This window comes from Chlorocebus sabaeus, chromosome 10, assembly GCF_047675955.1.
Source record: "Chlorocebus sabaeus isolate Y175 chromosome 10, mChlSab1.0.hap1, whole genome shotgun sequence".
Taxonomy (NCBI): Eukaryota; Metazoa; Chordata; class Mammalia; order Primates; family Cercopithecidae; genus Chlorocebus; species Chlorocebus sabaeus.
This window is the reverse complement of record NC_132913.1, coordinates 5,593,403-5,605,427: the sequence shown is the minus strand read 5'-3', so window position 1 is coordinate 5,605,427 and position 12,025 is coordinate 5,593,403.

Genomic DNA, 12,025 nt, shown 5'->3' with positions numbered 1-12,025 from the left:
GTTATGAGAAAAAGATCTTTGTAAATAATATTACTGGGTCAGCGATATTACATTTTGTCAGAGTTCTGTGGAAGCATTGCTACAGTGCCATCCAAAGCGTCCTTGCCTTATTGTGTATGTATATATGCCCACATATTAGTTATTGTATATCATCTTATGTAATGAATAATACAGATTTTTAAGTGTGTGTATATATTTACATAATATGTGTGCATGTCTATATATATGCAAAATTAATATTTTCTATTATAAATTACATATTTATATTATGTAGTTCAGGAGACTAATATGTATAATTTATATAATATAAATTGTATGTGTACACACACATATATATGTATGTGTATTATGTGTGTGCGTGTATATGTGTGTGTGTGTGTGTATATATATACACACACACCCCTAAAATGCTAATAATGTTGGTGAAAATGTTATCGAAATGCCAGGGTTTTGGTTTAGGTCCTGGTGTTTGCTGCGCAGAAAGCCAATCACTGAGACAATGAGTATTGCCAGGGAAGAAGGCTTTAATCAGGTGCTGCACCTGAGCAGGTGGCAGATCAGCCTCTAAATCCATCTCCCTCAGCAACTACAATAAGGGAATTGTATATCAGAGAAGAAACGTTACCATGTGTGGGAAAACAGGAACGAGGGAGAGGGAAGGAAAAGGAGTTGATCCACAGGCAGCCAGTGGTCAGTTAGACAATCATGACAGGTGAAGGGGTCTGGCGTCTCATTGTCCAGATGTGGTGACCTGCTAAGTTTCAGCGCCTTGATGCCATGTGGGAAGCCTGATGATTGGTTTCCTGAGAAAGGAATTTAGATAAGACAAATGTAAGTTTCTCAAGTTTCAAGACTAGGAGGGTAAATTTCTGTGTTTATTCAACAGAGACCATGAATATCAGTTCTGTGGGACGATTGGGCTGGTTTCTAAAAGCTTTATCATGGTTGTCTTAATTTTTCTTTTGGTAGGAAGTACAAATGGTTTTAATGTGTCCATTGGCATTTGCATTTCTTTTAACTATATTCCTTATAAAAAAGATTCAAATGGCATCATAAATAAGCATTGTCAGCAGTCTCAGTTCAACCTCATTTATTTATTACATATACTAAATGTGTGCTATGTATATGCACATATGAAGGGATTCTTGATTTTTTTTCTTTGGGTTAATGTACTTTATGTTACAAATATTAGAAAATGCAAATAGACCAAATATTTTAAAATGCATTCGTATGACATGTGCTACACCAGCCATTGCAGAATAATTCCTTAGACTAAGCTTTCCTATGAGGCACCTTGAATAGCAGCATTGTTAGGTGTTTTAAGTATTATGTCAAATGCCTAATATTACATTTCCCATATTATATATGGATCTTGCTCTGTCACCTAGGCTGGAGTGCAGTGGGGCAATCATGGCTCACTTGCAGCCTTGACGTCCTGGCTCAAGCGATCCTCCCACCTCAGCCTCCCAAGTAGTTGGGACAGGCAAATTATTCCACATCCTGTTAATTTTTTTTTCTTAATTAGGGACAGAATCTCACTATGTTATCCAGGTTGGTCTCAAATCCCTGGGCTCAAGCAGTCCTCCTGCCTTGACCTCCCAAAGCGTTGGGATTATAGGCATGAGTCACTGAGCCCAGTGATGTTTGTATTCTACAAGTTGAATTGCTGAGTCAAAGAAGTAAACAAGCAAAATTTAATTAGTATTGGTAAATTGTCTTTCAGAAAGTTTATTTTTTTGGTCCCTGATCAATTATTTATGAAAGTAATTATTGACATATAATTATGTGAAAACTGAATTTTGGGATGAGGGGACAAATTTGACAGCTAAAAAATGGGTACATTCTACAAAACTTTTTTTTTTCAATTGATGGTAAAACTAAACATTTTTGTACATAAAACCCTATTTCCTTTTTTGAAAAATGTGTATTGTTCATCTCTAATAATGAAGGTAATGTTATTTATCAGTATGTACAAGGTGTTTAGGAATTTAGAATATCCCTCTTTATTTTGTCAATTTATGTAAGTTTATTTAATATTTGATTTTGTTATTTGATATTTGATTGTTTTCAATGTCATTTACCAGACTACATTAAAAATATATATGATTAACTATGTTCATGTTATTTCCATTCTTTTACATTTAGTAAATCTTTTCCCTCTTGTATCAAATAGGTGTTTACCTTTATTTTCCACTTTTATTCATTAATGAATCTAGAATTTCTTTTAATCCTCAGTTTAAGCTAAATATATAATAGATCTTTTTTAAATTTACATTTTTGTGTTTCATTTAATTGGCTGGGATTTCCAGGCCAATGTTTAAGACTCAAAGATAGGTAGGAGTTCACATAGTTATGTTCCTTACTTTAATTCCAGTGGCTGTAGTATTACATTTTATCATATGTGATATTCCATTAATAAGAATTTTTTTATAATGACAAGAGAATATCATGAAGCTAAATATTTAATGGGATATGGATATTCTATTTAAAAAATTTAAATTCTGGGATACATGTGTAGAACGTGCAGGTTTGTTACAAAGGTGTACAGAGAAGTACCTGATGCATGAGGGGCTCAAAACCTTTATGATGGGTTGATAAGTGCATTAATAAGAATTTTATAGACAGTTATACTGTTAAAAGTTACAAAGGAGATTACAAGTGATTTCACTATGAGAGGCATTACTAGTGTAGACTCAAACTACCTGGATTATTTCTCCACCAACAGCATTTTCTGTGATTTATGAATTACTTCTCTCTGCTGGGAAGAGTGATAGCAAAGATAAACTTGGATAATTATGCAATTCAATGTGAGAAGAATGTCCCATGGAAAGTGCATGTAGCAATTGCTATTATTAGTAGCTATTTGGCATACTCATGTGATATAGTGTCAGCTTTGTTAGAATTGAGTCCTATTTGCAGTGTTGGCTTGAATAGTACTTGGTCGTGATGAGTTAGTATTGAATTCAACCTGTTGTACTTTATCCTATCCAAAAATTGGATTGGTTTATATTTGTGGTAAAAGACTTCCTCATTAGATTTGTTACAGAGGTTACAACAACACATTAGAATGTAAACATGCAGCATTTCTAAATTTATTTTAAAGTATTTTATTTTGTATTATTATTATTATTATTATTTTATTTTATTTTTTTTTTGAGACGGAGTTTCACTCTTGTCGCCCAGGTTGGAGTGCAGTGGCACCATCTCAGCTTACCTGCACTCTCTGCCTCCTGGGTTCAAGCAATTCCCCTGCCTCAGCCTCCCGAGTAGCTGGGATTACAGGCACCCACTACCATGCCCGGCTAATTTTTTGGATTTTTAGTAGACAGGGTTTCATCATGTTGAGCAGGCTGGTCTCAAACTCCTGACCTCAGGTAATCCACCCACCTTGGCCTCCCAAAGTGCTGGAATTACAGGCGTGAGCCACTGCTCCCAGCCTGTATTATTTATTCTTATAAACTTTGGAAGAATTTGTTGGTAATATTTGATGATAACATTAATAATGACCCTTATTTAACATTATATTAACAAAAATATAAAGATTAGCTTTACTTGAAAATGATTTATGTTCTTGCAAACATAAAATTTTAACATTTCTCAATTTCTACAAAGCATTTATGTGTATCTTAGCATGTTTTTGCCATGCGTAGGTTATTTAAAACGAGAGAAGGAGAGAGATTTCCAAAACCATCTCTCCCCTCAGGGATGGGACCTGCCAGAAGTCAAGAGTAGGTGTCGGAGTCAAACTATGAAAATTAGGAACAAGATCAGTATCTCAAAGGCCCAAGATTCATATACACAGAGCATTTTGTAATGCAGATCGATTGAAATAACTCAACAAAACCCTTCAGTCATAACTCCTGATATATTTAACCTGACATTGGTGTCAAGAGTCCATGGCATTTGAAATGTCACAAAGTTAAAGGTTGTGGGGAAAATTTGGGCATGGAGTAGACAACAATATACAAAGAATATGTGAATAGAGTGTGAATAGAGATGTGGAATCACAGTTCCTTGGACATTCTTACTGTGTGCAATTTTATGTCTAATTTCTTTTCTGACAAGTCCTGGATCCTTTTTATCCAACTAATTACTGCCCAAACATCATTATGCCACTGAGGAACCCTTACAACACTTAAGTCAGTGTCATTATTTTTATTTTCTTTCTATTGAATTTAATATATAAGGAGCTTAAACAACTTGATTAAAAAATCTAATAATCTGATTTAAAATAGGCAAAAGATCCTAATAAACATTTCTCAAAACAAGATACACAAATGGCAAACAGGTATATGGAAGTGTACTCAACATGATTGATCATTGGAAAAAACATTTGCCATCTAAAACAAAAGCAAAACATACAAATACTCAAAATTTATTCTGTGTGCATAATTTAATAACTTGTATTGAATATGTGAAAGTGTATTTCTGCATTATGCACTTGGAATCCCGTTTTGAAATCCCATTTCATATAGTTGACCAGGGACTAGCTTTGGACATATCTTTTTCTTTGTATTGAAGATACAACAGTCTCTGATTGTTTTGAACCAGTTAATTTTTCTTAGTATCCTTCATGGCTTATTTCTCCTCTAAGTAGTGGTGAGCTGGAGATTGAATCCAGCGGCCTGTTCTCTTCTCTACCTTCATTACCCTGCTACTGATGCCCCAAGGCTTTCAATGTTGTCAGAAATGCCAGTGAACCCCAAGTATAATCTCCAACCTAAAACACTTATCGGAGAAACAGATGTGGGATTCCAACAGCTTTATTCACTTAGTGTACAGCTGGCATTTAAACTTATCATGTTAATGTGGAACTCTTGACTTCTCTACACCATCAAACATATTCCTGCCTTAGTCTTATCTATCTTGCTAAATGGCCACACTAATGGTTCAGGTATTAGGTACTGAAAACTAGTAATTGTTTCTAATGCCTTTTTCCCCCTTTATACTCCCACATCATTTTTTATCAGCAAATTCTGTAAGTTTCACATTGTAGAACTGTTCAGTAGTTTAGCAATCACCTCTTTTGGGGGTTGAATTATGTCCTTCTCTTAAAAGATATGTTGAAGTTCTAACTCCCAGTACTTGAAAATGTAAGCTTATTTGGAAATCAAGACATTGACTACATAATTAGTTACAATACGATGAGGTCATATTGGAGTAGGCTGCATCCTTAATCCAATACGCCCAATGTCTTTATAAGAAGACCACCATGTGATGGCAGAGAAACACAGGGAGAAGACCATGTGAAGATGGAGGAATGGAATACTGCACCTACCAGCCAAGGAACACCAAAGGCTGCTGGCAAACCACCAAACACTAGGAAGAAGCGAAGATGCATTTCCCTTTGTTTCAGAAGGAGCATGGCCTCAAGACACCTTCCTTTTGGTCTTCTATTCTTTAGGACTATGAGACTAACAACTTCAGTTGTTTTAAGCCACCCAGCTTGTAGAACTTTGTTACAGCATCCCTAGGAAACTAACACACACCCTGCACAAAGTTCTGCATGGCCTGGCTCCTGCTTTGTCTCTGAACTCATCCTGCACCGTTCTCTTTCTTACTCACTGGGCTCCTACCACACCCACCAACCTTCAGCTCCCTGAACATTCCCAGATGGAACATTCCAAGATTCCAACAGTTCAAGATTGTCACCACGCTAGCAGCCCCCTGTGCCTGGAATACTCTTTCCTCAGATCTTTACATGGTTGTTTTCACTTTTAATTCAGGTCTCTGCTACGGGTCATCTCCTTATTGGAAGCTTTAGTCATTTTCCTCTCCTAGCTAAAATACCAATCTGGTCTACTCACGTGACTCTGCTTTATTTCCATTACAGAATTTCACTTTAATTTTTTTTTAACATGACTGTCTATGCCATCTACCAGACTGCTAAGCAGCACAGGAGCAGGGAGGTTGGTCACTGCTTGCAGTAGTCTGAATGTTTGCATCCCATCAAAATGTATATGCTGAAATCGTAATCCCCAAGGTTATGGTATCTGAAATGAGGCTTTTGGGAAGAACTCTCATGAATGAGATTAAGGTCCTTACAAATAGGCCCAAGGGAGTTCATTCTCTCCTTTTATCCTGAGAGGACCGAGTAAGGAGGCATTACCTATGAACCAGGATGCTTCAAATGTACCAGTCCAAAGCCCACATTTGCAGATGGAAAGAATGCTGCTTGGAGGGGGGCGGAGGTGTGGTTTGCTATGTCTAGAAATTTGCTCACCCTGGAAAAGCACTCTCTCATGGATTAGCAAGAGCTCAGATGCCAGAGCATCAAGAATACAAAAAGTAAGACAATAAGAAAACAGTCAATATTGTGTTAAGTAGCAACTTGTTATGATGTTTATTTGCTTGTCCCTGATATATGCATTTTTTTCATAAAAACTTGGTGAATATTTTCTGTCAGGCATGATTCTAAACACAAATGACATAGCAGTATTTCAGTTTTTTCAGGATGACAAAACAAATGTCATAAACTAGGTAGCTTATTAACAAGTGTTCTGGAGGCTGGAAACTCTAGATGAAGGCACTGGTAGATTTGCTTTCTGGTAGAGGGCCTGCTTTTATGTGAAAAGAGCATTATGAAAAGCATCAATAAAGATGACCAAAATTAAAACAAAATATAAGTACAAAAGATATATCCTGGAACTTATTCAGTGGATGAGAGGTAATGTTGAATACCTAACCACAAATATCCAATGTACATCTTTTATATACATTGTAGGAGAAAAACGTGGCAAAAAGTTATTCATTGTTTGATAATGAATTATAAAAATTGTAAGTAAATGCAGGAGACAGAATGAATAAACATATTAAAACCAATACTTATCAAAGTAGAAACATACAAACCACCAATAAACATTAATAAACATGAATCACTTGAAAAGAAAAACAGATGTTGACTGAAAATATGACAAATCCGTCATTAAAGAAAACAACTGTACCTTAAATAAGACTCGCATATTCTGTGAATGTGTATCTTTGTGCTTATAATAATCATTAGAAGCAAAATGGCACATAAAGGTTGAACCATACAGACAATTAAATGAAGATTTTCAGTCTAATAAAAACTCGAGAGAAAAGAAAGCAAGTGTGGTTATATTTATAACATAGAAAGTAGCTTTTGAGGTGAAAACCATTAAAAAGGACAAAGGGGATATTTCATAATCATGAAAGGTAAAATCTCTAAAAAAGATATAATAGTCAAGAGCCTTCTTGCACTCAAAAATATAATAGTGAAATATATAAAGTAAAACCGGCTAGAACAGTAAGGCAAAATTGAAAAAACGTCATACTTATTGTAATGAAGGATGTTAATATACTTTCCTATGCCTTTAATACCTTAGTATATTAAAGAGTAGAAGAGTAATAGAAAAAACTACATAAAATGATGAATAGAGATTTTAAAAATACAATATGGTATTATATAATACAAAATCTATGCCAAATAGAAAACCAACATCATTTCAAGACTACAGACTATAGTTAAAAATGTTAAATATTTAAAATTTTAAAAATGCTGTTGATAATGGGAGAGGCTGTATATTTGTGAAGGGAGGGAGTATGTGTGAAATCTCTGGACCTTCTACTCAATTTTGTTGTGAACCTAAAAATGCTCTTAAAAACAAAGCCTATTTTAAAAGTGCTAAAATCAAAATATAGAAATGTCTCAGATTCTTGACATAGTTCAATACAACAAAAATCTAAACATAAAACAACAAAAGTACCAAGAAATATTTAGCCCACAACAAAACAAGTATCTCCTGGTTAAATGCAAAATCAAGGTTCAAATTAAAGACTAGGTATAAAGACAAACACAATAAAACACACAAAACAGATGAATGAGGGAAAAGTGATATTTAAAAGCAGATTCGGAACCTTAAAACAATACTACCTAAACTCTCTCATGCTTGACGATAACCCCCAGCTGTTTTGATTTTGTAAGTCTGGTTTAGGGTCTTGGGAATCCATCTTTTTAACAACTAACAATATTAACTCTGATGACATGGTCCATGAGTAGCTTTTTCAGAATCATCAGGAATGGAGAAAATTATAATGAAGAGAAAGATAGATGCCTCATCTTTCCTAAATCCTTATAATAATTCCCAGAGTCACCTTCCTTCAACTCAACGTTTTCTGCTTTCAGCTCTTTCTGGCAGCTCTCAAGACAACTCCATAAGGCACCTTGATTTTTTGATTTAACATACTTAGAAATATCTACTGCTTCCATCATATTTTCTGGATGGATGGATGGATTAAAGAATGGATGGACAAAGGTGTACTGAGAAGTGACTTCTGGGCTGGAAACACAAACTCTGCGGTAATAAGCCATGAAAATCCATGGAATTACCTAGGGAAAAGTACTAATGGAGAGGGAAGCTGTCCTTAAACTCCAAGGAGACTAAGAGGAAAGGGTTACTAAAAGAAGATGTGGGTGTTTTAAGATCTAAAATGTCAGTAATATCAGTTGCTACTTGATGAATAGACTAAATTGAGAACACAGTTGTGTCTTTGTATATGAAAATGCAGAGGTCACTGATGAATCTTAAGAACAAAAAAAAAAATTCTAAAAAAGGAACTGTAGTGAACTTCCTGTGTGCTTCATAAGCTGGAGAGCGAGGAAGAACCCTGTGTGTAGATGTCTGGCTGTGAGGAGTGCAAGGGAGGCGGCTCTGTTCCGAGCCTTTTTAGCATCATAGTGGCTTGCACAGGGCTGGGAGGAGGCACAGGGGAGTGTTCAGTAATATTTGCCGAATCTTCAACTGAGGGAAAGTGCAGTTTCTCACATTCTTTTCTTCAAAGGATTAGTGCCCACGTTGTTACCTGAAATGAAATAAGTGATTTATTTAATTCAGATAACATTTATTGAACATTCATTACGTGAAAAAGCACTTATTTTAGCCACTATTACCGCATGCTATTTTTATTTCATGTGACCTTAGGAATTCGGGTTACAGAGGAAGTTTCATTCTGTAGCAGAAGGTCATCTAATAACAGAGGCATCATAGCCACTTCAGTACATTATGAACCCGAAGCTCGTGATACAGCTGACCTTTGGCAGACCCCACATTCTTCCTGAGGAGGAAGGAGGAGAGGCTCTGGCTGAACTCCCCCGATCCAAAGAAGCACCTGAATGTTGAGCATTAATATTTACCATGGAAACTGCCGGCTCTCATACTGTACTTAGCTTTTCTTATTGAATCTCTCAGGGGGACAATGAGGACTGTGCTTCCCTGTGAATGTTTCAGCAAAACTCCATTCCCCATGGAGGCCCTTTCAAAGTGGAAACATAGCTCCTGGAGGGAATTGTACAACTTCCTTAAAAGACGCATCTAAACTTGCTAATACAGATGCTTGTACAAAGGGGTTGGGAGTGAAAAGGTCACTCATAGAAGCATTAAATGTCTGACCTTTAGTTTTTGTTCTAAATTATCCTGTGATTGTACAGTACCGTTCAGCAATACAAAAAGCACTCATTGTGAGCCTATTAGAATGCCTGTGGATGGAATCTTACCCAGTGCTGCAGCAGTAGGTAGCTACATTTAATGTTTTTATCTGCTTTTTATTTGGCATTACCACTGGGAAATGAAATGCTAGAAATGTAATTTGCTGAAAGATCATTTTATTCAAGATTTTAGTAATAGTAGATATATAAATATCTTAAGGAAAAAAAATGCGGGCAGTGAGAAGGGACTTTTCACTAGGCCACCAGATTTGTTTGCCCCAGAGTCTGGTGTTAACTTGTTTATAATCAACTGAATTCATCTTCTTAAAGTTGTAAAATCATCTGCTTTTTAATATTTCATTCTAAAAGTTTCTTTACCTTTTGATTTAATCTGAAAATCTTTGTATCTTCTTGATTCTTCTCCACGTGATTGTTATGCCTCTTTAAACCCATGAAACCCTAAATTAGGCCTCCCTGGTTCAGAACAAAAAGATTTAATTACCCTTTGTAATTAAACTCAAAAATTAGGCATGTAAAACGTCATCCTTCTCTACCTCAAACTCCTAATTCCTAGCTTCTCTTATTAAAGAATTAAGAATATATTACTACAGAGTTTGAAGAATTTTACTTTGACTCATATTTACTTTTAACCTATATTACTTCTTGAGCCTTATGATTTTAGCAAATCTATTCCCAGTTACATAAAGGAGTAGAGGCAGAGAACATTGAAGCTGACTTTGTGGATGTACCAATTAGCCTTTGCTGTGTTTCAAACCATCCCAAAACTCAGTGGCTGAAAACAGCCAATATGAACATGTTTTATGATCCTGGGCTGGATTGTCCGGGTCTGGCTGACCTAGGATGGCCTCACTAATGTTTGAGTCCCCAGCTGGGGATCCAGGGCTTCTCAGGGGGGTGAGTTCAGGTTTGGTTTGGTGGTGTCACAGGGCATTCACTAGCAAGAGTGCAAGCAACAGTATGTAATGATTTTCCAGATTTTCTGTTTACATTGTATTTGCTAATGTCCCACTGGCCAAAGAAAGTCACACTGATACTATGAACACTTTCCGGATCGGTGTGGGAAGAACCTTCAGAAAAGCAGGGATACAAGGAAGGAAATAAAGATGCCGCTATATTGACACATACAATTATCTGTCAACTTATAAAATTAAAAGATATTATAAAAAATAAAAAGAAATAAAGAAGGAAAATTGGAATTTGTGGAGGACACTACAACTAAGCTCAAAAATAGTCCATGTATTTTGTTAGGGAACATATAGGCACTACTGTTTTTGGAGAAGGTTGATTCAGTAATCAAAGGAAATACTAAAAGACATTTCTGTTGAAATTACTAAACTGCTTAAGCAGTCAGACAATATGTAAACAAATGAGTGTAGCTATGTTTTAATAAAACTTTACTTACAAAAAGAGGCGTTGGGCCAGATTTTGCCTGCCTACTGTGGTTCATCAACCCTTGTCATAAGTAGCCTTTTTTTTTTTTTTTTTTTTTTTTTGAGACGGAGTCTCGCTCTGTTGCCCATGCTGGAATGCAGTGGCGCCATCTCAGCTTACTGCAAGCTCCGCCTCCCAGGCATACGCCATTTTTCTGCCTCAGCCTCCCCAGTAGCTGGGACTACAGGTGCCCACTACCATGCCTGCCTAGTTTTTTTTTTGTTTTGTTTTTCAGTAGAGACGGGGTTTCACCATGTTAGCCAGGATGGTCTCAATCCCCTGACCTCGTGACCCGCCCACATCAGCCTCCCAAAGTGCTGGGATTACAGGCATGAGTCACCGCAGCTGGCCCATAAGTACCCATTTCTAAAACTATTGTTGCACAAGAAATCAAGTTGAAACTTTGATTTATATCAACAATGTCTCTCAGTTTTGGTGGGTAAGAAAATGGGGAGGAGGCTACGGGAGAAGTCTGACTTAGAATTTCTTCTGCACTTGCAGTGGCTGGAGGTGTTGCAGTTAGATGCTGCCTTTGCACTTAAGTTAGATTAGATTTCCTCCTACCATGGTGGCATTGGTGGTACTGAACTGCTTGAAGGGTAACTACGGCTCTCGTGAGTATTCCAGTTGGCAAAGAGTATGCTAAAGTAACTCACATAGCCACAGTTCTACTGTGTTCTACTCAACATAAAGGCCACTCACAATCAAAGGAATGGAATTAGACTATACTTTTTGATAGGGAAGTGGTAGGTTTCTAGAAGAGAATGTGGGATGGAAGGAAATGTGACTTCCATCCTTGGAAAATACAACTGCAACGCGTTAGGCAGGCATGATGATCAAAGGTGAGCAGATGACAAATAGAGCCAAATCTGGAAACCTACCAGACTGTCAAGCAAAGGGAAGAGCACACATTTTGCATTCAAAAGGAACCCAGCTTAAATTCTGGCCCTGGCGCTCGCCATCCATTTATTCATTATCCAAAACCAATTAGGTGTCAGGTTTAAATAAGTATTGTTGCACATTACTTAATAATTTTTATTCTGATTTCTTTCAGTAAAATTATACTATCAATCTCTCATTGGATTTCTCCTAAGCATCTCTTGTAGAAAATAATAGAGTTCTTACAGT